Source organism: Rhinatrema bivittatum, chromosome 4, assembly GCF_901001135.1.
Source record: "Rhinatrema bivittatum chromosome 4, aRhiBiv1.1, whole genome shotgun sequence".
Classification (NCBI taxonomy): domain Eukaryota; kingdom Metazoa; phylum Chordata; class Amphibia; order Gymnophiona; family Rhinatrematidae; genus Rhinatrema; species Rhinatrema bivittatum.
Genome location: NC_042618.1, coordinates 437,581,625 through 437,609,053, shown reverse-complemented (window position 1 = coordinate 437,609,053; position 27,429 = coordinate 437,581,625). Strand labels below are relative to the sequence as shown.

At 41.0% G+C, this 27,429-nt stretch overlaps 1 pseudogene; it reads left to right on the top strand.

The window, feature by feature from the left end:
* LOC115089436 overlaps positions 1 to 27,429 on the top strand; it is a 1,328,227-nt pseudogene that overhangs the window by 844,857 nt on the left and 455,941 nt on the right.

Genomic DNA, 27,429 nt, shown 5'->3' with positions numbered 1-27,429 from the left:
CCAACAGGTCGAGATGTGCTCCCCAACCCTTGCGCAATGCATCTGTGGTGAGGACTGCATTGTGTGTCGGAGGGTTGAACATTGCTCCCTTGTCTAATGTGGGCTTGAGGAGCCACCAATTGATATCCTTTTTCATTTGGGATGTCAGTGCTAGGTGTTTTTCTAACGGCTGGGAATGTTGCTTCCATTGACATTTCAGACCCCACTGTAAAAGTCTCATGTGTAGTCTTGTGTTTGGAACAGTGAAATTCACTGCTGCCATGTGGCCTAAGACTGTTAAGATGTTGCGAGCCGTAGGGTACTGCGTTGCATGTAGGGAGCGGAGCAGATAACGCATTTCTTGTTTCCTGTCGTCTGGGAGAAACGCTCTGCTGCGTGTGGTGTCCAGACGAGCACCGCTGACTTGTAGAATTTGCGTAGGTTGTAATGTTGATTTTAGAAAGTTGATTACTAACCCCAGACCTTGTAAACAACTGATTACCCGTTGAAGATGGTCCCACAATAGGGTTGGATTCAAAGCTACTATTAACCATTCGTCCAGATATGGAAAAATCATCATACCTTATTGACGAAGATAGGCCACAACCACCATGCATTTGGTGAATACTCTGGGTGCTGCTGAGAGGCCAAATGGGAGAACCTTGTACTGGTAATGCTGATGTTTGTATTGAAAACAAAGGTACTACCAGGAGGATGGATGGATTGGAATATGGGTGTATACATCCTTCAGGTCTATGGAGTGCATCTAATCTTTGGGTTGCAAGAGGGGAAGAATGGACTTCAATGACACCATCTTGAATTTCTCCTTGACTATCAATTTGTTCAATTCTCGAAGATCTAGGATTGGGCGATAGCCTCCTGATTTCTTGGGAATTAGGAAATATGGGGCGTAGAAGCCCTTGCAATGGGCTGCCAGAGGAATGTGTCTGATAGCTCGTTGACGCTGAAGTAGGGTTATTTCCTGGGCTAGTTGGGGATGAAGTGTTGTTGATCCCCAAATGGCCAGATGTGGTAGTGTGGGCTTGGCTATGAACTGAAGTTGACAGCCATTCTTTACTATCTCCAGAACCCACTGGTCCAATGTTATGGCTTCCCAGGTGGACAAACGAGCTCTGATCCTTCCCGGAGGTTCTTCTGTAGGGAGTGGTGGTGGCCGGGCACTTAAAAAGGCTGTGTGGTTTTTAGTGGGGCTGCTGTTTGTTGCTGTTGTTGCCATTGAGACCTAGGTTTTAGAGATGTGAATCGGAACTGGAATCGGTTCTGGTTTCGGATTCGTGGACCATCGGGAAATTATTTTTCCCGTGGTCCAATCGTTGCTTTATTTTTTTTATCGGCTGCGCCAAGCTGATAACCCAAAAACACAGCCCGTCCCTTTAAAATTAGTTCTTTAGTATCCCCCCACCCTCTGGACCCCTCCAACCCCCCCCAAAAAATTTTTTTAAGTACCTGGTGGTCCAGTGGGGGTCCCGGGAGCATTCTCCCATTCTCGGGCCGTTGCCCTTAGCATGTGACAGGGTATCCATGCCATTGGCCAGCCCCTGTCACATGGTAGGAGCAATGGACGGCCGGTGTGCAGGAAACTCAGGAGATCATGGAGCCTTGCATGGCCCATGAGCTTCCCCGTGGGTTCCCCTGCCCAGGACCAGAACAGAATGGGGACTACATTATGGCATTTTCAAATAAAAGAAAGAGGGTTAGGGTTTTGGGAGCTGAAGTTGATTGGAGCAATCCAAAAGTAGTCTGAGGAGCCCCAGGTGTGGTATTGGATATTATACCCCTCACCTCTGATCCGAAGCGACTCCTGCATAGCCTCCAGCAGCATGGTGTTCCAAGGACCTGGGATAGAACTTCCTGTGACTCTGGACTTCCTCTTATAGGTCCTCTAGCTGGGACTTTTTGTGGTGCTGGCTGATGACATCACATCCCCCATCAGTATATAACGAACTCCTTTGCAACCAGCCAGTGCCTCAGCAACAAGTCTCCTGGTGTCCTTGGGTCCCATTGTTTGGTGCCTTGTCTGTTCCTGTCTTCTTTGCTTGTATCCTTGGTTGCCTCCTTTTTACCTTGTTCCTTGCCACCTGGCCCTTTTCCTGTCTCTGCCTATGCCCTGCCTTGTTTGTCTCTTTAGTCCTGGTTATCCTGTTAGTCTTGCCTGTCCTGTTTGTCTTGGATTGATTCTCTGGATTCTGACCTTAGCCTAGCTCCTGAGCTTCCTGTCTGCTTTCTGCCCTGACCTCCTCTGGCTTGGTCTCCATTCTGCCATCTGCTGCCTGCCACGACCCTTGCTTGGATTGGACACTCAATCTGGATAGCCCCAAGGATCTGCCTAAGTCCTGCTGGCTGCCAGAACCCAAGGGCTCAACTTGCGGGGGAGGTGGCTGGTATAGGTGAAGCTCCTTTTGGTTCTACCTATGGACTTCTTTGCCAGTTGCTGGTAGGGGCCTAGAGGGTTTGCTTGTTAGGCTGTGTCAACCACACTGCAGTCACAAGGGTCCACTTTCTCTATTGTTACATTGGAATAGCTGGGGAATTTGTCTCTCTCCCCACCAGGGGTGAGCTTGCAGTCTCATACTCTTTTTTTTTTTTTCTCCAATGTGCAGTATTATTTCTTCCATTGTGTCCCCCCCCCCTTCCCCCCTCATCCCCTTGGCTTCTGGTTATCTAAATACTTCAGATGGTGGAGCCTCATTATTAAATGACTAAACAATGAGAAAGTGATGAAAAACAGAAGACCACGTTTCCAAATAGCATGAGCTAGTGATGGTGACACACAGTTCTTTAAAGAAGTCTTAATCAAAAATTGGTGCTAAAGAAAAAGGACCCACTCAATGTATAAATTTATGCCTTTTAGTGAAATAGAATCAAGTTTGAAAATTTAGCGCTGTTCCAATTCTGCAAAGTGAAGATGAGATGTTTTTTGTCATTGCTTGATAACCTGTTTTCTTCATATTGTGTGCGATGTTCAACCACTTTGTTTAGTTTTCTGAAATGTTCAGCAGTTTATATGCAATTATTATAAAGTTGTGCTGGGAGCCCTCTAATAAACATAGTAACACCATATTAACATTAATTATTTATTGATAACATTTATAGTCCGCTGGCCCACATCGCTCAGTGGGTAACAGTCAACATACATAATAGACATATAAAATAAAACAGATACAATTAAAACAATTTAAATAAAACCAACAGTACAGAACAAATTAAAAATCTATAAAAGCCTTTCATTTAACTTGAAATATCATATCCCTGCATATGCAACTAGGGTGAAAATACAGATTGGAACAGGTGGGTTTTCAGAAGTTTCCTAAAGTGTAGTTGGTCCTTCTCTGCCTTAAGAAAGGCAAGGAACTCATTCCACAACTGAAATCCAGCGACGGTGAACATTAGCTCACAGGACTGGGCCAGATGTATCAATTTGACAGTAGTAATGACAAACAAACCCTTTGATGCGGAATGTAAATGGCATGTAGGAAAATAGCTGACAGTCTTGAGTAGACTATTGGGAGGGTATAATTCTGCCTGCTGGACTGCTGTACTAGGCCTTGCTAAGCCTGTGCCAGCACATGTCAATAAGTGCTGTGCTGTTTGCTGTAAGGAAAGCAGCTAATTACACCTACAGGATATGGGCCTAAGTCAGCGAGAAGTGAAGGACATCTTGCAGGACGTGTGTGGGGACTTTATGAGAACCAGGTATAAAGAAGAATACAGAGACTGATAAGAGATGATCTATGTCTTCCTACAAAGTATTGTGGGGAGATGAAAATAGCATGGAAAGTTGTACCCGAAAGAAAGAAAGGAAGAAAAACCGAAATGATATGTAACTTTGCTACATGAATTGCGGTATATAATAATGTTAAATAAATAAATAAATAAATAAATAAATAAATAAATAAATAAATAAGAAGGAGAACAGATGCTGGGGGTGCAGGTGGTATTATGAAAGGAAGCCAGGCCAGAACAACGTATTTAGAAATGATCAATACTTGGAAAAGGTAACTAGAAAAAAATGTATATAAGCCTTGTAAGATTGTGACACAGGCAAGGAGGGATATTACGCATTCCTGCCTTCCCAGACACACATACTGTGATTGGCAATCATTTATTTCCTATAATAAACATTTTAATAAATTTCTAAAATATCTCTGAGTCTTGTGTCTGGTGTATGGGGGCTAAAACCATACATTTTGGTGACTTTGAAATGATACCTAGGCAAGGCCTGGAGGGCTGCAAAAGTTGTTTCTCCACAGGACAGAAGGACCTTGGAATACCCCAATTGAGACACATGGGAAGTGCAGCGGTACATCGGCTGAGGCATCCAAGAGGTAGTGAAGGACCTTGAATACCCCGCTTGAGACAGACGGGAAGGGCAGTGATACCGCAGCAGAGACATCCAAGAGATATTGCGATACGGTAGTACGAAGCTCCATAAGATTGGAGAATGTAAGTATAATTTTTATTTGTTTGCGAGAAAAAGATTTTCTTTGGCCAATTGTAGATAAACGTGCACTATTTACTTTGATTTGTGGGGATGGCCACTCATTTTTAGCTTCTTTCTAGCATACTTAGTGAAAGCTTATCATGATTATTCTGGGTTTGCACAGCATTTCCACTTAATAAGCTTGTACTGGAACACAATACAAAGAAGTTCAAGGCAGCAAAATCTAGCCCTTGTTTGTGTTGGCTACAGGACAGCTCTTTGACAGCAGCCTTGCTTGTATGGCTCCGAAATTACTTATAGGAGCATAAGAAGGGAAAGTCTCTTGAAAAGCATTTCCCAGTTTTGGACTTGTGAGAGAACTATTCTCAGACTAGAGAGGGAGAAAAGGATAATTCCCCCCCAAAATTGTTTGGAATTGGGTTTTCTGTTTGTCTGATTGCTGCCACAGCATAACTGTATTAATGCATCACAGTTAAGAACTGCTGACTGCCCAACTGCTGATCTGCTCCAGGAATCACAGCTCAGTCTCAATCTACACTTGCCATGGAAGTTTTAGAACTTGAAAGGACACAGGGAGCTGGAGAGTTGGCAGATAAGAGGAAGCAGGGGATATGTAAAACTGAAAGAAATTCTCATATGCAAGTGGAAACGGAAGAGAGAACTTGTTTTAAATTAATTGATTTTTCTGTTTAAATGTTATAAACAGACTGATGGGGAATTAAAGTTGTGGAGAAATGAGTTGATCTTTGCAGAAAATGAATTTAATTTAGTAGATTGTTTAAGAAAGTCTAGTTTTATTGGCAGTGAAGTGTGATCTGCAACTTATCAAAGTGACAGTAGTAAATGTGTACCTCTTTTAATGGCTAGCATTGAATTTGTACAGAAACTAATAAGGTATGGTTTCTTTAAACGATGGGTAAATAAATACTTGTATGTGAGTTAGATAAGGAAGGTGAATGGCTCTGATCAAGAAATAGAGAGGGAGCAGCCACCTTTTTTCCATTTTCTCTGCATATAATGTATGTTTTGGTCCTGAATCAACAGACACAGTCACATGACTGTGTTCATAAGTTTTTTATTTTTTATCCCTATTATATGTAATGAAATATTATAAATATTGTTTATTTAGTGAAGGACTCTATATGTTACAACATGTATCGCAGAATGAGTTGAAAAATGCAATTAATTTTCAGAGTGCTATGATCGTTGAATAAAGCAGATGTTTGTAGCTGCCTATACAGGGATCTGATAGAGATGAGATAAGCTTCCTTTTACTTTTCTGCTTTTTGCTTTCTTTGCTTAATAAATAAATAATCGTGTAGTTAGAACAGAATAGCATTTCTTTATTTCTTTTTTAAGATGGGTAAAATTAATCTCAGTAGTTTCCTACTTTATTTAGAAATGAAAAAGTATCCCTTAGCTGTTCTTGTCTTGCCATGTGATTAGATTTAAAAGATGAATCAGATTTTTCTTTGTATGTGAAATTGTATTTCTACAGGTTAACAAGATGATGTCTTCTCTGCCAGATGCAGAATCTAAAGAATGTTCCCCAATATTTTAAACAGATGTGTTCTTTTTTTAAAATTCTGACTTTTGTTTTATTTTGGATTGATCCAAATACTTTTTTGATCTAATTTTTAAGCTCAAATTTTTGTTACTTGTGTCTGCCTTTATGTGTTGTTTGTTTGTCAGTGTAAATGAAAAACAACAGAGCTTGATGAGAAGAATACAATTGAATTTATGTAGTCAGTTCAGTGAAATATATGTCTCTATGTAATGTCTGAGCACCTAAGATGTTTGTGGTTTTGAATATTATATGTAACTTCATAGTACAGTGGGAACATTATGCAGATTAGTAATAGTGTATGTAGGGATTATTAGATGCAGGGAGTTATTGACATTATGGAATTTTCTTATTGGTTAATTTGAATTTGTTTTGCTCATATATTAGGCCTTAATCCATTACAAACACATCTAACTTAGGCCTAGATTCATCAAACTATCGCATTCGTATGCAACGTATTGGCAATCCACAATGTACATGGCATATTCGTTGTATTCGTGGGGGTTTCGAAACGTATGGCGAACCCCCACGAATACAACGTATCACTAACAAATAAACCCCCAACCTCCTGATCCCCCCAAGATTTTCCAAAAGTCCCTGGAGGTCCAGCCGGGGTCCTGGAGCGATCTCCTGCATGCAGGCTGTCGGCTGCCAGTATTCAAAATGGCACCAGTAGCCCCTGTAACATAGTAAGGGCAAAGGCTATCGGCGCCATTTTGAATACCGGCAGCCGATGGCCCGAGTGCAGGAGATCGCTCCAGGACTCCCGCTGGACCACCATTGATTTTTGGCAAGTCTTGGGGGGGTCAGGAGGGTGGGGAGTTGTAGTAAATTAAATTTAAAGGGTTGGGATGGGGGGTTTTTTTTTGGGAAACAAATACATATGTAACTAATGATCGGAATGGGGGTCCCCCAAGAATGGATGCAACGAATTTGGGTCCCAATGAATACGAATACTGAATGGGATGAATCCGTCCCTGCTGCACATCCCTAAAATAGACTTTTGACACAGGGATTTTGTTTTCATTTTTTGCATTGAACCACTGGTGGGTGAGACTATTGTATTTTAAGTCTCTTGCATATTATGATACCTTTGCTAAGCGTTTCCCAATGGACTATTTTAGTCACTGGCTCATTAATTGGCTTCACCTCTTGGTAATTTTAAATTGGGTTTAGCTTAATTAGGGGTGGTGATAACATTGATTCTCTTTCTTCTTGAATTTCTTGTTCCTGCTCTGCCTCTGTTGTGCTGTTCCTGCTCTGCCTCTGCTGTGTGTGCTGTGCAGTATTGATATGCTGCTGTGTTCCTGAGAGTTCCTGATTCTCTGCCCACCTGTCCTTTCCTCTGGACTTTCCTTTCTCTGTTATGAACCTCATTTTTTCAATGGTGAATTGAGGTTCAAGAGGGAAATGTATAATTCTGCCTGCTGGACTGCTGTACTAGGCCTTGCTAAGCCTGTGCCAGCACATGTCAATATGTGCTGTGCTGTTTGCTGTAAGGAAAGCAGCTAATTACAACTACAGGATGTGGGCCTAAATCAGTGAGAAGTGAAGGACATCTTGCAGGACGTGTGTGGGGACTTTATGAGAACCAGGTATAAAGGAGAATACAGAGACTGATAAGAGATGATCTATGTCTTCCTACAAAGTATTGTGGGGAGATGAAAATAGCATGGAAAGTTAGACCCGAAAGAAAGAAAGGAAGAAGGAGAACAGATGCTGGGGTACAGGTGGTGTAGGGAAAGTAAGCCAGGCCAGAATGACGGAAAGGTAACTAGAAAAAAAAATGTGTATAAGCCTTGTAAGATTGTGGCATAGGCAAGGAGGGATCTTATGCATTCCTGCCTTTCCAGTCACACATATTGTGATTGGCAATCATTTATTTCCTATAATAAACATTTTACTAAATTTCTAAAATATCTCTGACTCTTGTGTCTGGTATATGGGGGCTAAAACCATACAGGAGCTAGATCATTAACTGCTTTGAAGTCTAGTGTGAGAACTTTAAAACACATGCACAACTTTATGGGGAGCCAGTGCAGATGAGATATAGTTGGAGATAGATGACAGCAGAAAATAACCAGTTGGTCTACCCTGTCTGTCCAGTCATCCAGTCATTCCTGATCACACTGCTAATGATATGGGTCAGCTGCCATTCATCAAAGCTTGAATGCTTATAAGATATCACTCCTTATCAAAACCTGTTTTTGTTGTCTTCTTCTTTAGTTCTCCTGGGCAGATATTCATTCATGGTTTCCATATTTAATCCAAGACCTACCCCCTCCCCACCATATTGTTCTGCCACCAAGCATTGTGATAGTCTAAACTAGCATTGCCCAACCCTCTCCTGTAGGCACACTTAACCAGTTGAGTTTCCAGTATATCCATAATGAATATGCATGAGATAGATTTGCATACATTTGAGACACCCCCCCCCCCCCCCCCATCAAGCATATTCATTGTGGCAGACCTGAAAACCTGACTGGATAGGTGTGCCTCCAGAAGCGGTTTGGAAAATACTGATCTAAATAGCTACCAAGTCAATAAGGCTGTTGCTCAAACATCCAGCTTCCTAGGTCCCTATGGCCTTGTCAGACAATACCCAGCTAGCACTGCCTTAGTTGGTTTCTAAGGGGTTGAAGCCACTTGATACCAGTTGGCTATCCCATGATCTGCAGTGACACAAGATTGTGCTTCCCTTATCTGCCTTCTGTTTTCTCCTTATCACCCTGCCGGGCAGTACCTACCCAAACATCATCAACTTGTTGGCATTGACCCAGTTAGTTTTTTATGTTGAACTTGCTGAATCAAAAGAATCATACGGAGGAAAATTGAGGCATAGAATGGATATGAGTTATTAATTAACATAATAATGGTTGCAATGCTGATAGAATGCTGTAAGTTGACCCGCTAATGGCAAATCTGATATTTTAGCAAAAAATATTGGCTACCTAAAAGAGTGTCCTGATTAGGGATGGAAGATTTTTTTTTGCCAAACTAGAAACATACTAGAACTTTACTAGTGAAAGTTCTGGAAAAATAAAACTGGTATGTTACTTTTTTATTTGTTCAATTTTCATATTAATCTTCCCAAAACAATTTGCTCAAAACAGTAACAATATAAAGCATTAAACAATCTTAAAAGCATAAAACAAATATTACAGTAACCTAATCTCCAAAACCCATATGAAATTATTGCGCAAAACAAATGGAAGATGTTAATAATCAGTCAGGGCCATCAAAACGATGTAGTTAAACACAGTATACAAATACACATATGTATCAACACATTATTATGGCACTTCACTAGTCTCATCAAACAAATACAAATTCTGATGGAAGATCAATTCCTTACTTCCCTGTATAATACACATGAAAATAGCTGGATTTTCAGGTTGTTCCTTCTATTGGCAAAAACAGAATTATGTTTAATTTAGTAGCAAAGTTTGCCCAGCTGTCTTTCATATCTTCTGATTAGTTACAGGAACCCTAAGACTGCCAACCTCAGACCTAAGCTCTGGGAGGCAGAATGGTAGGCCACTACCATAGAGCACCAGACTCCTTCTTAGCTTAAAAACCTTTTGAAATTAGCTCAAGGTGAGGTCATTCAGGTCAGTAGATATTTCCTGTCCCAAGAGGGTTTATAGTCTAAGGGGTCATTTAATATGTTGCGGTATTTTTCCCAAAGTGGAAAATACCGTGGAATTCACTAAGTTGTATACTCCATTCTGTAGCTTACTGAATCCTGCAGTATTTTCCTTGGTAATAAAATACTGTGGAGAAAAACATTGTAGCTTAGTTGGCCTCAGGGAAGTTCGCATGATGGCAGCTCCACACCCAGGGCTGTAATCTTGTTAAAGCCGACGACCTACCCTTAGTGACCTCCCCAGTGTATAAAAACCCTGGGGGTCTGATGAGATCCCTTTCTCCCTACCCCCCTGCCCACTGACGTATCCCTAATAATGGCAATTAAAAAACAAAAAACAGTTATCTAGGTTTGGTGCAGGCCCCTCCCCTCCCTTCCAAACCCTGCCTCATTTTGGAAATTCCTACCCTCCCAAGGCCAGTGACCCCCCCTTCTCCCACCCTAGCCTTCCCTCCTGAATCCCTTCTTTCTATACCTTCAAAATCCCTCATGGTCTAGTGTGGCCTGGATTAACCCCTAGGCACTGGACCTAGTGCCGTCACTTTAACTATGATGCTGGTCAGCCACACAGCACACTATTCCTCCACTCAACAGGTTTCTGTTGTTTCTTTTTAATGAGATTTAAAACTGTATTTTTCATGAAAGTCGTGAAATTTCAAAAGTGATTTTTGGAACCCATATGTTTCATAGAACATCAAGAATGTTTCAAAATGCTCTAGAGGATTAACGGTTTCACAAAAGCCCACCACTTTTGTGAATTCTCTCATCCCTTGTCCCTGTTACATTGTTCATATTCATGTTTTCTAACTCTACTGTTACATATAATTCTTCTTTCTGACTGTGCCACCATGTCAGATGCTCATGTTGTATAAATATTCCACCTTTCTTAGCAATTTTGTTCATTTTTACTGTGGTTCCAAATATTTTATATTGCTAAATGACATTATTGCTTTGTATACATTGAGTAATGAAACAGTTTTGCTTTGATTCTTCTTTTTATTTTTGTCATATAGCTTCATGATATTATTGTGAGCACTTTGGGGACTGTTATGCAGATGTACTTCCTGGAGAAGTTGCTGGTTCAGGACAAGCCATTACTTTTTGTTGGCCCCACAGGCATTGGAAAGACGGCTATTACAAACAGCTTCCTGTGACACTTACCTCATGAAAAATATGTTGTATGTCAAATTAACTTCTCAGTGCAGACCTCAGCTAATCAGACCCAGGACATCTTTCTAACGAAACTTGAAAGGTACCCAGAGTTTTAATTAAAATCAAGTATGTAATTGTGCTTAGTTTACTCCATGGAGATTACCCACAAAATAATATTAAGTACTCTGCTTCAGTTTCTGACAGAATAAATGAAAGTTGATTTGTCTCGCCCTGTAATGTTTATTACCAGTGAAACTACATTTTAATTGTTGTTGACAAAGATTCTGATTTATGGGGTGTAGAAAACAGAGCACATTCTAGCAAGCATGTCATGTGTCTCCTTAACTTTTTTTTTCTTCTCAGAATTTTTCATTAAGGAGGTGAATGAAATGGCAGAATGTTATGGGCATTCTTTAGTCCAAGACATATCCAACTGACTCACCAGATTGTGTCTCAATGAGCAAAAAGTGCCATCTGTTAGGGAGAGATCTGAGCAGAAGGCTATACACTTGCCAACACTGGCAGGGCAAGAAGATCAATGTGAAGAATAGAGGTGTTGGGGGATTCTTCCTGAAATATGGCTAGTGTTGTAGCATCAAAATGTTGCATTTTTAACTGATCATATGTCAGACTTTGGCATCGTAACAAAAAATTCATTCTATGCACTGTACAGTCAGTAGGCTTTTGCAAAGCCATACTTTACAATGGATTCCTTATGTGGTACCTTTTATTGGAGTATAAACAAAAGGAGCATCATGCATCAAAAAACAAGTGATATCTCAGAAAAATGGTATTGTTGGGGGGGTATCAGAGAGGCATGGAGCTCAACATGGTCAAAAATCTATGCCATAAAAGTCTAAATCATATATTCCAATGTTGTGGGTTCAGGCAACTGGCACAGGTGTGATATATATTTTTTAGAGTTTTAATCTGCTATGCAATTTGGTATATACAAATACCACCAGTACCAAAACCTGTTTAAGTGAAACACAACTAAAAGAAAAACATAAGTGCCAGCAATCCAAAGGAGACAACTCTCCTAATGAATGAATCTACTAAAACAAAGACACATTGGCATTACTGGAGGGTTGTAGCTAGTTGTTAAAAAGCACCTTAGTCATAGGTGATAACGTCATCTGCGATGGAAAAGAAGAAACACAGTCCCGACACCAGCCAATATTTCGGTGAATGCCTGCCTCAGGGAAAGCTAGACACAAAAAGTACTTACATTTCTAGTTGCAAAAAGATAAGGTCTTCATTTACTGATTAAAGCTTGATGACGGGACTGTCATCCTTTCTTTCTTTCTTTCCTTTTTTTTAACACTTTATTTATTGAACAGACACATATAAGCTAGGTCAACACTCAAAGGTGAACATTTACACAGTTATCCTTTCTATACTTAGAAAGATAAGTCTTTTTTGCATCAAACTTTCCCTGAGGGAGGCATCTACTGAAACACTGATTGGAGTCAGGACTGTTTCTCATTTTACATCAAGGGTGGGCTACAACTGAGGTGTTTTTTTATAGTCCTTAGTTTTTTGTTGTGATTTTGGCATCCATGGTATATTTACAGGTTATTTTTGTTAGGATTACCATTGACCCTTGGACCTTTCATTGGACCGATGTAAAAATTATATAGTGGTCGTATGCATGAGATTTCAGGACAATTTGTCAAATTTTGGAGGTTCTCATTGGTGGATAGGAATCATTTCCAAACAAAAAATGGCCATTTTCATTTCTGATTCCTTATTCATTTTAAAAGAATGCACATTCCTAGTGTGGTTCATGTTATAGAATCTTGTTGTTTAGGATATAAAAGTAAATCTGACTATCTAGAAAAAATGTCTAAAATATCTAATGATGCTACCAATCAAGCTTCCCCAGAAGTTTACTTAATTTGTTGCTCTGTTTGCAGATGACAAAAATGTGACCTAAATCACTTACTTATTCTCCCATTCCTGGTACTAAACAGTATTTTCTCCAGCTGATGAATAGTAAATTTTCTGAATGAATTTACATATAATGGGCCGGTTTTTAAAAAGGGTAAGCGCGTAAATCTGGAGGGGGCAGGGAGGGGTCGGGGTGGGGGCAGGCTCAGGCTCCTGGCACAGCGGCCATATTTGCTGCTGTGCCGGGGATCGCTCGCCAGCAATCGGCCGGCACACGCAACTTACTTCAGCCCTGGGGCTGAACCAGAAAAAAATAAAAAAGAAAAGATAGGGGGGAAGGGCGGGGGAGTTAGGGGAAGGGAATGGAAGGTGGGGTGGGGTGGGGGGTAGGGAAGTTCCCTCCGAGGCTGTTCCGATTTCGGAGTGGCCTGTGAGAGAATGGGGGAAGGCTGTGCGGCTCAGCGCGCGCAAGGTGCACAATTGTGCACCCGCTTGTGCGCGCCGACCCTGGATTTTATAACTTGTGTGCGTCTGCGCGCGCAATTTATAAAATCGGGTGTACATGAGCGCGCACCGGGTAGTGTGTGCCCATGTACGCCCACACGCAACCTTTTAAAATTTATCCCTTAATTTTTCATATGATCATTTAAATGAAATGCTTAAAAGCAGTTCTTTATTCTCGGAGGGAGAACAGGCTGGAATTACACCAAGCTGGACCAAGCTAATAGCTCTGCAAAAAAAGTTAATTCACACAGACTTACATAGTGCTAATCTAATTGAATATCTAAAGCACAAACATATTCCATGGGGTTTACGAATAGCAAAAGAACCCAAGGTGTACACAGAATATCCTGACTTCCTAGAAAAATGGTCATATATTTTGAACAAGTGTTCTGTGGACCTAATGTTGCTGATAGTTGGTCAAGCACAGAAAATATCAATGAAATTACAAACACAGATGCAAACCATGTTGGATACTTTAAAAAGAGATACTGCCCTCGATACCTTTGATTCCAGTTTTCAGGAATTCAATAAAAGCATGGACAAGTTGAAATCTGAACTGAAATTAGCTAAAATCAATAAATTTAGAAGGATTGAAGCTGACTATAAGAAAGGTTCAATCTATCCGTGGCTCAACAAGGATAGAATTGAAAAGGGTATGAAACATATCACTTTCAGCCTGACAGCTCCTCAAGCAACGACAAAGAACCTCCATTGGGGGAACATTTTCAATCGAGCCAATGCATAAGACAAGGTGAGCGAGGCAGGCATCAAGGGAACCAGAGCTTCCAGCCATCGAAGTGGGAGAGATCGCGGACACGGTCACAGTTCCCATCAGCTCACTTATCTAAAGAGGTGATTGGTATTGCTCCTCCTTCTGCAGTGATTAATATTTCAGGATGTCCCCTATCAGACATTGAGGAGAAAGTGTTGAACAAAAGTTTAAATTACGTTCCCACTCAGAGACATGATCCTTTTCAATTTTGTTGTGACTTTTTTAATGTAAAATATTCTTTGAGAGATTTCACCAAAATTCACAAGAAGTTTCACTTGTCAAAAATAAGTCTAGCTTGTGCCCCCATCTTCCGGGGGATCCTGCCATTCAGGATCCCCCGGAAGATGGGGATCCTGAATGGCAGGATCCCCATCAAAAATTGGTACTGTGTGATGTGAATGAAATTGAACAAGCGGATCGACATTCCTTTTTTAATATATCACATCGTGAGTCTTTGGCTCTCGGCCAATTACGAACCAGAAATGATATAGTAATCAAACCCACTGATAAGGGAGGTGCTGTGATAGTACTAAGTCATGACCAGTATCTGAATGAAGTGTATTGACTATTATCAAATCGGGAGTTCTAGCGGGAACATGAGGAAGATCCGACAAGGGACATCATGGCATAACTTGCCAAACTGTACAACATGGGTATGAGCAAGGTTATTTGTCTGGTTCTGAGAGAGAATTTCTAACTAATAAACATCCCAGAACCCCAGTTTTATACATCATCCCTAAGATATACAAATCTTTGAAAATCCTCCTGGCAGGCCAATAGTGTCTGCCAATGAGTCTGTATTAGAAATGGTGTCCATTTTTCTAGACAAGATTTTACAACCATCTGTCCCACTGGCCCCATCCTTTATTAAAGACAGTTCAATTATGTTACAATTTCTACAATCCATGACTATTGAAAGGACTGGCTTTTGGTTACAATGGATGTAGAATCCCTATACACTGTTATTCCACACGATCAGGCTTTAGCAGCCACAGCAGATGTACTATCCATTCGTCTATCTCCCCAAAGATTATTCAATTGACTTCATTGGCCTTGAGTAAGAATTATTTTGCATTCAAAGGCAAATACTATCTAGAGATCCACGGCACTGCAATGGGGGCAGCCATTACCTCTGATATTGCTAATATCTTTGTAGCAGCATTTGGGTTCCTATATATTCATAACCATCCATGGCATGATCATCTAGTGTGCTAGAAACGCTATATAGACAATGTATTTCTTGTATGGAAAGGTTCTGAGTCCACCTTGCGGGAGTTTCAAATTTGGCTTAATTCCTTGGATTCTTGTCTTAAATTTAGTATGGATTTTCATCACCAAGTCATTTTTTATTTAGATATTTATATACAGAAATGTCAGAATTCTTTTACAAGCAAGTATCCATTGCAAATCACATGAATGCAATAATTAGTTGCGGTTTGATAGCTTTCATCCTACCAGTTTTAAAAAAAAGTCTTCCGATTGGACAATTCTTGAGACTGCATCAGTTATGCTCACTTGCTCAGATGATTTTAAGATTCAAGCAAGAAATATGGCAGAGCATAAGAACATAACATAAGATATGCCATACTGGGTCAGACCAAAGGTCCATCAAAGCCCAGTATCCTGTTTCCAACAGTGGCCAATCCAAGTCACAAGTACCTGGCAAGTACCCAACCATTAGACAGATCACAAGCTACTATTGCTCATCAATTACCGTCATAGCAGTTTATGGATTTATCCTCTAGGAACTTATCCAAACCTTTTTAAAACCCAGTTACACTAACTGCTGTAACCACATCCTCTGGAAATGAATTCCAGAGCTTAACTATGCGCTGAGTGAAAAAAAATTTTCTTTGATTTGTTTTAAATGAGCTACTTGTAAACTTCAAGGAGTGGTCCTGGTCCTTCTATTGTCTGCTGGTAGAGGTGCATAACCCACTGGCCTTGGATTCACCTGTCTAAACACTAAGAAATATTTAGTTTTAATTGACCACTTTGGGGCTTATTTTTAAAGCGCAGTAACATGTCAATAGTGTGATAAATGCATTTAACATTTAATTTTTAGTCACTATGGGCCTCATTTTCTAAATTTCTTTAGGAAATTGCGCTACTCTGGGGCGGGGGGGGCGGTCCTGTGCTAGCCGGCAGCGATCGCACTGCTTGGGTGCGATCGCTGCCGGCATCGCACCCAATAACTACACCATAGAAGGTATAGTTATTGGGCGCGAAATAGCGAGCAAAAAGGGCCTTATCTTTCCGCTCAGCACGCCGTCCTCGCAGAGTCGGCCCCAGTGACGCCCCCGACTCCTCCTCTTCCAGGGCCGACTCCGCCCCGATTTCAGTAGCGCAGGCCTGCGCTACTTTCGCTAGTTATCGCAAGCTTGAGCTAACAGTGCAAGCCTGTGATAGCTTTGGAAAATGAGGCCCTATATCATAGAATGCTCAGTTATAAAGTTATAAACTGAGGTTTAAAAAAATCAATATGCATAAAACAGATGACAAAAGCAGACAGTATGAAACATTCCTACTTTATTTATTTATTTATTGATTGATTGATTGATTGATTGATTTTTATATGCCGCCGCTCATCAAAGATATTGCATCGGTGTACATAGAACAAGAACATACGCCAGGGCGTATAATCCAGTTTCATAATTCTAGGCCCCCTCTTACTGCCAGACCTCCCATCCTACAAGTCAAACGTCAGAATACAGTAAATTCATGTCTTTTCAAGCGGCCTTGATACCTAGATGTCTATAGATTATTCAATAAACTATACACAATGAACACTAAATAAACAGTAATGTTAAAAGGTTTAACAGGTTTCTGAAGGCGCGGTAGTCCTGAACATTTCAAGAGGAACTCTCCGAATTCCACAACTTTGGGGCAATTGAGGATTAGGCTCTTTTACTGCTTCCTGTTAACTTCAGCAGGTGTACTAACCATTTGACACATCTTTTCTAACAGGATAAATGATTTTATTCTGGCTGCCATACATGTTGTGGAAATGGAATGGTAATGGAAAAACACATTAAAAATAATCTGTGTGGAAGGGAGTTGCAAAGTGGTGATACAGAGGTTGAGGATTGCAGGGTGTGTATAAGGGAAAGTAGCTACTGTCCTATGAATGGATATGACAACTGGAGAGAAGGGTGTAGAAGTAAGGCTATTTAAGTGAGAAAAAGTGTTGTTTTTTTATTTTGGACACATGCTGACCTCATATATGTCCAAATTTGAAAACACTCTGGAAGATGATAGTAAGGCTCAGGCAAATTATTATGGTGAAATATTCATTGTGACTTAAAAATATTACCGGAAATTTTGCTCAGTCAATTGCTCACCAGAGAATTCAGTCATAAAGGTAGAAGATTTTGAAAGTAAGTCATCAGAACTTTCTACAGTTTTTAATTTATTAATGCCCTATAATTATATACTTAATGAAAGAGAAAATTGTTAAATTTCATTGAATTTGGAAAAATTCAAGGATAATTCATTTTTCAAAACTTGACTCTTTCTTCCTTGAAATTATTCCATTAGTACTTATTAAAATACCTAGGGATAGCAAAAGAATATTATTATTATTATTATTATTATTATTATTATTAAAGCTCTGTTTGTCCTAAATATGTGGTTAAATTAAAAAAGAGGGATAAAAAAAATCCTTGAGGTTACTTACATTTCTAAAATGTCAAATCCTTCTGGATGGGGATGTATGGTTTGCAAGGACAAGCGGCTGTCTGAAAATTGCTCTGTCTCATTGCAGGTAAAAGACTTCATATTCTTCCACAGCCCACCTCCCTTGTGGATGTTAGTACATGTGAGTGTGCAGAGATTTATCCTAGCAGTTTGTAAACTGCATAGAAGGAGCTGCACATTTCATAAAATACAGTATTATCCTCCAAAAGTATGCGCACATATTTCCACTGCAATGAAAGCATTTACTTTTCCTCCCTATTTTATAAACAGTTCCATGTATATTTTAGGTGCATAAAAAGCCCCCCAAAAAAACCATGTGCACCTCTAACTAGGTATTTTAGAACATACATGTATAATCTTTGTGCATGTACATTTATTTATTTATTTTATTTATTTATTCACTTTTATATACTGACATTCGAGTTAACTTCATGTCTGTTTACAAGACAGATCAAAAAGACAGTAATTGAAAAAAGTACAATTTACAATTATTAAAAAATTAACTAAAATAAATTCAAACAACTTTAGATAAAATAAATTCTTAATATCGGTTACTCTAAAAAGAAAATCCAAAAGAACTGCCCTTAGAATTAGAAAAAAGTAAAATAAATAAAAACAGTGAGCATAATTCTAAATATAAAATAACAATAAAAAATTAAAACAGTAACTCAATAAATAATTCAAATAAAAGTACATTAGGATAAAATAAGAAAATGGTTAAGGGATCATCCAGACTACATGAATGCTTGTTCAAATAACCATGTCTTCAGCTTTTTTATTTTTAAAGACTGTGGATTTAACTCTAGCCTGATGTCAAGAAGTAGTGAATTCCATACTTTAGAGCCTGCCAGTGATAGTGCCCTCTCTCTGATGGTGGATCGAAGATATCCCCTGTCATGCATCAAATCTGCATAGTGGCAGGACCTATACAGTAATCATGATTACCCTTTTTTTAAAAAGGGTCACATGAAGATATGAACCAGCAAACCATTGTTTGTAGGTATCAGCCTCTATGGGGCGGATTTTCAGAGCCCTGCTCGCGTAAATCCGCCCAAAACCGGGCGGATTTACGCGAGCAGGGCCCTGCGCGCCGGGAAGCCTATTTTACATAGGCCTCCCGGCGCGCGCAGAGCCCCGGGACTCGCGTAAGTCCCGGGGTTCTCGGAGTGGGCGTGTCGGGAGGCGTGTCGGGGGGGCGGGGCCGGAGCGCGCGGCGTTGCGGGGGCGTGTCGGCAGCGTTTTGGGGGGCGGGTACGGGGGCGTGGCTACGGCCCGGGGGCGTGGCCGCGCCCTCCGTACCCGCCCCCAGGTCGCGGCCCGGCGCGCAGGAGGCCCGCTGGCGCGCGGGGATTTACGTCTCCCTCCGGGAGGCGTAAATCCCCCGACAAAGGTAGGATGGGGGTTTAGACAGGGCCGGGCGGGTGGGTTAGGTAGGGGAAGGGAGGGGAAGGTGAGGGGAGGGCAAAGGAAAGTTCCCTTCTAGGCCGCTCCGATTTCGGAGCGGCCTAGGAGGGAACGGGGGTAGGCTGCGCGGCTCGGCGCGCGCAGGCTATACGAAATCGATAGCCTTGCGCGCGCCGATCCAGGATTTTAGTAGATACGCGCGACTACGCGCGTATCTACTAAAATCCAGCGTACTTTTGTTTGCGCCTGGAGCGCAAACAAAAGTAGGCTGTTCGCGCTCGTCTGAAAATCTACCCCTATCTGCACAGCCATTAGGAAACATTGGTATAGTTTTCAGAAAGTGCACCCTGTGTTTCAACTTGTATGCCCTAGACAGGTATTTGTATCCCTATGGGAGGGCCACCTAGTAACTCGAGGTGGGGATTAGGTATGAGCGTAGGGGGTTGGGGGCCACTTTCACATTCAACATGAGATGTACCGAAAGAACAGTGGTCTCTAGTGAAGATTTGCTGGCCGTCGGAGTGAGGAAACTCACTCCAAGAAGAGATTTGGGCAACGTTCTCTCCACCTAGCTTGATGGACACTCTACCTGGGCAACAACAAGCTAGGTGGAGAGAACGTTGCCCAAATCTCTTCTTGGAGTGAGTTTCCTCACTCCGACGGCCAGCAAATCTTCACTAGAGACCACTGTTCTTTCCGTACGTCTCATGTTGAATGTGAAAGTGGCCCCCAACCCCCTACGCTCATACCTAATCCCCACCTCGAGTTACTAGGTGGCCCTCCCATAGGGATACAAATACCTGTCTAGGGCATAGGCACTATAGCAAGTCTCTCTCTCTCTCTTTCTCTCTCAGCTGTTCAGAATTGTCATGGACTGCAATAACCCTTTACTGGCCCATAACATGAATGAAAGTGTTGTAGCTATTAGCCACGCTAACACTGCGGCTGTTTCACAGCACACGATAACTGTTTCCTGTTTTACATATACTCCGCCCCCTGAATATTAAATTACGAATTTGCATTCGCAAATCGCCTTAACGGCTGTTAGCGCAATTTGCAAATTTATCTCCCACGATAAACCTTGGAAAATGACCCCCTTAGTGTGTCATTTTGTGGAATTCAATCATACATTTGAAGACATTAAGTGGACTGTTTTGGAAATTGTGCCATCTCATTGGAGAGGCAGGGATCATGTCAAAAACCTTTTACAACAGGAGTAGAAGTGGATCTATTGCATGCAAACAGTGACACTGCTCAGTTTGAAAAAGGAAATTGAGTGGGGTGCGTTGTTTTGATTTAATCAAGTCTGTATTTTCATGTCATTCTGACATTTTCATACATAAATTGACGTCATGTCTGGTAGGTGTATATAAAGAAAGGGGGAATGACGGCACTCTGTCCTTATGATGGCTGACGCGCATGAAAGCTCCCGGTGTACGGTAAGGGCCAAATTTTAAAATGGTTACATGTGTAAATCCGGAGGATTTACGAGCCTAACCGGTCTTATGCGCTGGGCCTATTTTAAAAAGGGTACACAAAAACTAGCTGTGGGGACCGTCTTCAGTTATCGTATATAATTTCTCTGTTAAAATAACCTTTATTTGAATTACGGTATACAAATTTTCATGGAAATATTAATTTTAATCTTTTTATCTTTATTTAACTTTTTTTTATCATTTTTTAACAAGAGACACAGACCTCAGATCTGGCGAAAAAGAGGAGCTTACATATTCTCTTATTATCTAGCCAGTAAGATCAGTCAGCGGTCTGTAATGTCTCTTAATTTCTTTTTTTGTTAAAATATTCTTGTATATTTACTTCAACACAGACTAAATCTTTCTTCAAATTTTAACTGCATGTTCCTTTATACAATTTTGACCGGATGATTTAACCGGTATCGCGGACTAGGATTTTCTTCAAATTTTGACTGCAATTTTAACTGGTGCAGATATAAATCTTGTTGAAGCCGCGGTCGTGGTTTAAATGTCCTGCTGCAGATATGAATCTTACTGCAACCGCGGTCGCGGTTTAAATGTCGAAATAGATTTGAAGAGCTTATTCGATAACATAAAGACATCGTGAGCCCATAATAAGCTGTATAATAAAGGCATATGAAAATTCCACCTTTAAGGACCGTTAGCCCAGTTTTATGAAAAAGCACTTATCTTATGACTTGTTGTAATTGTGTTTGTTTTAAACAAGTCAGTGCAACGCCGACACCGCCAACATTAACGTTTCGCTTGACGCTTCATCAGGGCGGATTTTTGACTTTCAGCTTCTTGCGGTCTTTCAGCTTCTTGCGGTCTGGGCTCAAAAGATAAGTGCTTTTTCATAAAACTGGGCTAACGGTCCTTAAAGGTGGAATTTTCATATGCCAAAGGAGCTATAATATCAAGCACCTGTCATAGCTTGGAATCCAAAAGCATCGCTTTTGCTTCATCAGTGAGAGAGTTAGAAACATTCAGCTCTGCGCTGAATAACTTTTTTAAATGATCACAATCAATATGTCATCTTTTCAGAGAGATAGTCTGGCTGCTCTGATCATCACTTGAAAATTCACCACATATTGGCATGGACATTTCAATTAAAAAATGATCGTTCCACAGTACAGGAGTGATTGTCTGTGCCCTATCAGAACTCATTGAAGTAGAAAAATTAATAAAGACCAAATCTAGTGTATTACCAAGTCTATGTGTGTGTGTGTGTGTGTGGGTAGGGTCTTAATGATTTGTTGCCATCTCAAATTTTGCATAGTTTCCAGAAAAAGGTCATACCCAGCTGCTAAAGGGGACTTGTTAATATGCAAGTTAAAATCTTCTAGAATGATAGCATTGTTCAAATCAAATTTTGAACAAAGGAGTTGTTCAAATAACATTGAGCAGTTAGAACCTAATAGATCTGGAGGCACATAGACTAGGCAACAACTATCAACTTTAGAGTGTAGTGATAACATTTCATAAGGAATGCCCAGATTAAGATCTTCATAAATCTCAAATAAATAAATAAATAAATAACTAAACTTGAGTTCAGCTTTATAAAAAATGTATAGACCATCCCCAAGACCTTTAGCCTGAGGCTGAGAAATAGCAGTACACCCAGTCAGGCACACCTAATTGACGAGTGTTATATCAGAGTTTAGCAGCCATGATATGGTGATACACTAGATTTTGGGAACACTCCATGAAGCTAGCAACCAGCAGATTTAAAACAAATTGATGGAAGTATTTTCTCACTCAGCACAAAGTCAAGCTATGACATTTGTTGCCAGATGACATGGTCAAGGCAACTAACAAGCTCCTGAAGGAAAAATCTATAAACAGTAATTAGCCAGATAGACTTGGGAAAGCCAGTGCTTATCCCTAGGAGTGAGATACAAGAAATAGATCAAGTATTTAGGATCTGCCAGGTACTGTGACTGACTGACCACTGTTGGAAACAGGATGTTGGGCTTGATTGAACTTGGTCTGACCCAGCATGGCACATCTTATGTTCTTACGTACATGCTATTATATGTATATCAAGAAAAAACATGGATCAGTACACACAAATGAAATCTTGCAAATAAAGCAAGCAAATCCTTTAAGGGGGAATCATATATGCAGGTAAACAATGCTAGAGTATACAACTTATTTAGTGTTATTTACTGCTGACAGTATAATCATAGCCCCAAGAAACTTTTTAACTTTCAAATTTTTTAATGCAAAAACAGTATCCCAGTATAACAGTGCCTCCCCTTAAAGAAAGGATTTGTTTACTTTATTTGCAAGATTTGTGTGTGTACTGATCCATGGTTTTTGTTGATGTCATAAGAAGTGCCATACTGGGCCAGACCAAGTTATATATATATATATATATATATATGCTAAACTATCTTTATTTCCTCTGATCCCAGTTCAATAGTCCTTATCAATTGTAACTGCTTTCTTCGACACGTTATTTCTGTTTTGATGTATTTATTGCACCCCTGTTTATTTGTAAACCAGCATGATGTGATCGTTTCATGAATGCCGGTATATAAAAACCTTAAATAAAATAAAAATAAAATAAATAAATATATATATATATATATATGCATCAGGGATTCATTTATCATATATAAGCGATATCCAATGTGTCCATGTAAATCCCAAAAAACATGATTTTCAGGATCAACAAAGCTGTGTTTTTGCATGACCATATACCTGTTTCCAAGGCTTCTTTTGGTCACTACATTACTTCTCCAGACAAAAACTCTCCTATTTAAAGCCAGCATATGACTTTGATTAGAATACATAGTCAATATAGACCAATCAAAACAGAAGTATTGCTTATCCATACTTAAAGGTGACAGCTATTCATGAAAACAAATTATTAAAAAATAGTTTCCCACTCCATGTCAGTATTTTAAATCATGCGGATGCACGGTGTCAAATTTAAAATCCAGTGCAATTCTTTTATTGACAAAATAGTGCCAGAATTTCCACTTCAAGGGTGAGCACTCACAGGATCGATAACCAACCAAAGAGGTCATTTACTATCGTGCAATATGGTTTTATTGCATGGTGTTTGGCTGATATCGTGCATTAATTGTTGCGCGCCCCGTCCGCGTCCGGCCCGCGCACAGGCCTGCTCACCTCGCTGGAGTTCCTCAAGGGTCGGCTTTATCACCGATTCTCTTTAATATCTACCTTCTTCCTTTATGCCATCTTTTAACAAGCCTTAACATCATTTTTTACATGTATGCTGATGACATACAACTTCTCATTCCCATTACTTCGTCAAAAGCAGCCTCACACCTGAAAGCAATACAAAATCTGCTGAACAATCTAAAATTATGCTTAAATATGAGCAAAACAGAATGTATATTAATTACAAGAAAAAACTTTGGTATAACTTCCACTCCACCCTTCCAATTTGACAACATTCAAATTCAACTCAAAGACAACGTTAAAGACCTGGGTTTCTGGCTAGATAATGAGCTAAATTTTAAAAAGCACATCACAACAAAAACAAGAGAAGGCTTTTACAAAATTCAAATACTCAAACACCTAAAACCGCTGCTCCATCCCCATGATTTCAGAACCGTTCTTCAAGCCCTCATCTTCTCCAGTTTGGACTACTGCAACTCCCTTCTGATAGGCCTCCCTAATTCAACATTAAGACCTCTGCAGTTACTCCAAAACGCAGCTGCCAGAGTCCTGTCTGGTAAAAGAAAATCTGACCATATATCCCCAGTACTTTACAACTTACAATGGCTACCAGTTAAACAAAGAATAGAGTACAAAGTACTCACAATCCTACACAAATCAATTCACAAAGCTGACTACTCTGCCCTGGACAATATTATACATCTACACAAATCTTCACGTACAACAAGATCTACATATAAAGTTCAGCTGGATGTCCCTTCTTTACCTCAAGCCAAATTATCCTCCACTAGAAATAGAGCCATCTCTATCATTGGCCCAAAATTATGGAACGCACTACCTCAACACCTCAATTCGCAAGAAAACTTTAAATCTTTTAAAAAAGATCTTAAAGATTGGCTACTCTCACAATCGTACAATGGCTGCTCACCCAATGACAACTGAACATAATCTTTTTCATATCCACCTTCACGTTCCTTTTTTATGCCAGCAATCCCCTCCTTCTGTCTTTCGTCCTGTCTTGCAGAAACCTTTCTTCTCTCTAACGGTTTCAACCGTCTACTTCAAGTGTTGCTTACACTCATAACTATTGTTCAATGAATGGTTCAATGTATTTATTGACTTTTTTAAGTTAATGTTCTGATTCATTCTCTGTCACACTGTTATGAATTTAAATGTAACTGGTTTGTTATAATGTAAACCGGAGTGAAGGCTATGTCAGCTGTACCTCGGTATATAAACAAATGCTAAATAAATAAATAAATAAATAGTTAGCCGGTTATTTATAACTAGCTAACTAGCACAACCACACAGCCGCTGAATATGGACCTCACAGTAGTTACAATGTGTGCACCTTTGTCATTATAAAGATATCAAAGGAGAAGAGACATAAGCAGATATGCAAAAGTGTCAGCATAGGTTTCTCTGTGTGAAACAGAATCAATGTCACAAAGGGCCTATGTAAATAGGCATACAAGTCATCATTATAAAAACAGGTGACTACAGCAAAGAGCACATCATGTGGTAGTGGCACAATATTAGGGATGTGAATCGTGTCCTCGATCGTCTTAACGATCGATTTCGGCTGGGAGGGGGAGGGAATCGTATTGTTGCCGTTTGGGGGGGTAAAATATCGTGAAAAATCGTTAAAAATCGTTAAAAATCGAAAAATCGAAAAATCGAAAAATCGAAAAAACCGGCACATTAAAACCCCCTAAAACCCACCCCCGACCCTTTAAATTAAATCCCCCACCCTCCCGAACCCCCCCCCCAAATAACTTAAATAACCTGCGGGTCCAGCGGCGGTCCGGAACGGCAGCGGTCCGGAACGGGCTCCTGCTCCTGAATCTTGTCGTCTTCAGCCGGCGCCATTTTCCAAAATGGCACCGAAAAATGGCGGCGGCCATAGACGAAAAAGATTGGACGGCAGGAGGTCCTTCCGGACCCCCGCTGGACTTTTGGCAAGTCTCGTGGGGGTCAGGAGGCCCCCCACAAGCTGGCCAAAAGTTCCTGGAGGTCCAGCGGGGGTCAGGGAGCGATTTCCCGCCGCGAATCGTTTTCGTACGGAAAATGGCGCCGGCAGGAGATCGACTGCAGGAGGTCGTTCAGCGAGGGTTCCGGCGCCTCGCTGAACGACCTCCTGCAGTCGATCTCCTGCCGGCGCCATTTTCCGTATGGAAAATGGCGCCGGCCATACGCGTATGGCCGGCACCATTTTCCGTACGAAAACGATTCGCGGCGGGAAATCGCTCCCTGACCCCCGCTGGACCTCCAGGAACTTTTGGCCAGCTTGTGGGGGGCCTCCTGACCCCCACGAGACTTGCCAAAAGTCCAGCGGGGGTCCGGAAGGACCTCCTGCCGTCCAATCTTTTTCGTCTATGGCCGCCGCCATTTTTCGGCGCCATTTTGGAAAATGGCGCCGGCTGAAGACGACAAGATTCAGGAGCAGGAGCCCGTTCCGGACCGCTGCCGTTCCGGACCGCCGCTGGACCCGCAGGTTATTTAAGTTATTGGGGGGGGGTTCGGGAGGGTGGGGGATTTAATTTAAAGGGTCGGGGGTGGGTTTTAGGGGGTTTTAGTGTGCCGGCTCACGATTCTAACGATTTATAACGATAAATCGTTAGAATCTGTATTGTATTGTGTTCCATAACGGTTTAAGACGATATTAAAATTATCGGACGATAATTTTAATCGTCCTAAAACGATTCACATCCCTACACAATATTAACAATTCCAAGGACAAAGAACAGCAAATGAACAAGTACAAAAGTCAACAATGCTTGCACCAAGACAGACCTTGTTGTCAAAGTGCACTGGTACAGACCAGGCAGCTAGGGATGTGCAGCCGGAAAGTATTCGTTGGTTTCGGGATACGTATTCATCGGGGCCCAGATATGTTGCATTCGGTCAAGGGAGGGAAAGCCCGATCCGTTAATACGTTGAATTCGGCATTCGTTCCCTTTAAATTTTTATTCATTCAGGATTCATTGCATTCGTGGGGGTTCGCCATACGTTTCACAAACCCATGAATGCAACGAATAGGGACCTATATGTTGCGGATTGCGCATTCGTTCACAACAAATACACATCCCTACAGGCAGCCATGACAAATAAAGCCCAAGACAGTCCACGTGTGAAATTGCACTGATGTGGGCCAGGCAGCCAAGAGGCTATGGCATTAGAGTTCTGTTCTTTTTGAAAGTACATTGAGTTAGAAATACCTCCAGCATTAGGCAGAGACTGGAGACAAGAGGCTAGAGGTTGAGACTACAGACAGGAGACTGGAGACTGGAGGCGGGAAGCTGGAGACAGGAGGCTGCAGTCTGGAGGCCAGAGCTAGAGGCTGGAAACAGGAGGCCGGAGGCTGGACCTGGAGGCAGGAGGTTGGAGACAGGAGGCCAGAGTCTGGAGACTTGAAACTGATGACTTAACCCTAGATATTAAATGGAGAATCAATGGGAGTTTTGTACATAACACTTACACTATCACCATCATCAGGAATGGCTGCATATTTTGAAGGATGGTGGTACATGCCTGCAGCTGTACACAGCAGACAGCACCAGAGTTCTTCCACTGTTACATACACAGTCATCTTCTCTGACAGAGGACACTTTGACAGTATGGCAGGACCAGAGAGTAATTATGTAGATGGCTATAGAGCGCACCCTTCTTGCAGATATCAATGTTATGTTATTGGTCTGTTTAGCCTTGCAAAACCCAGGCACAGGGAATCTT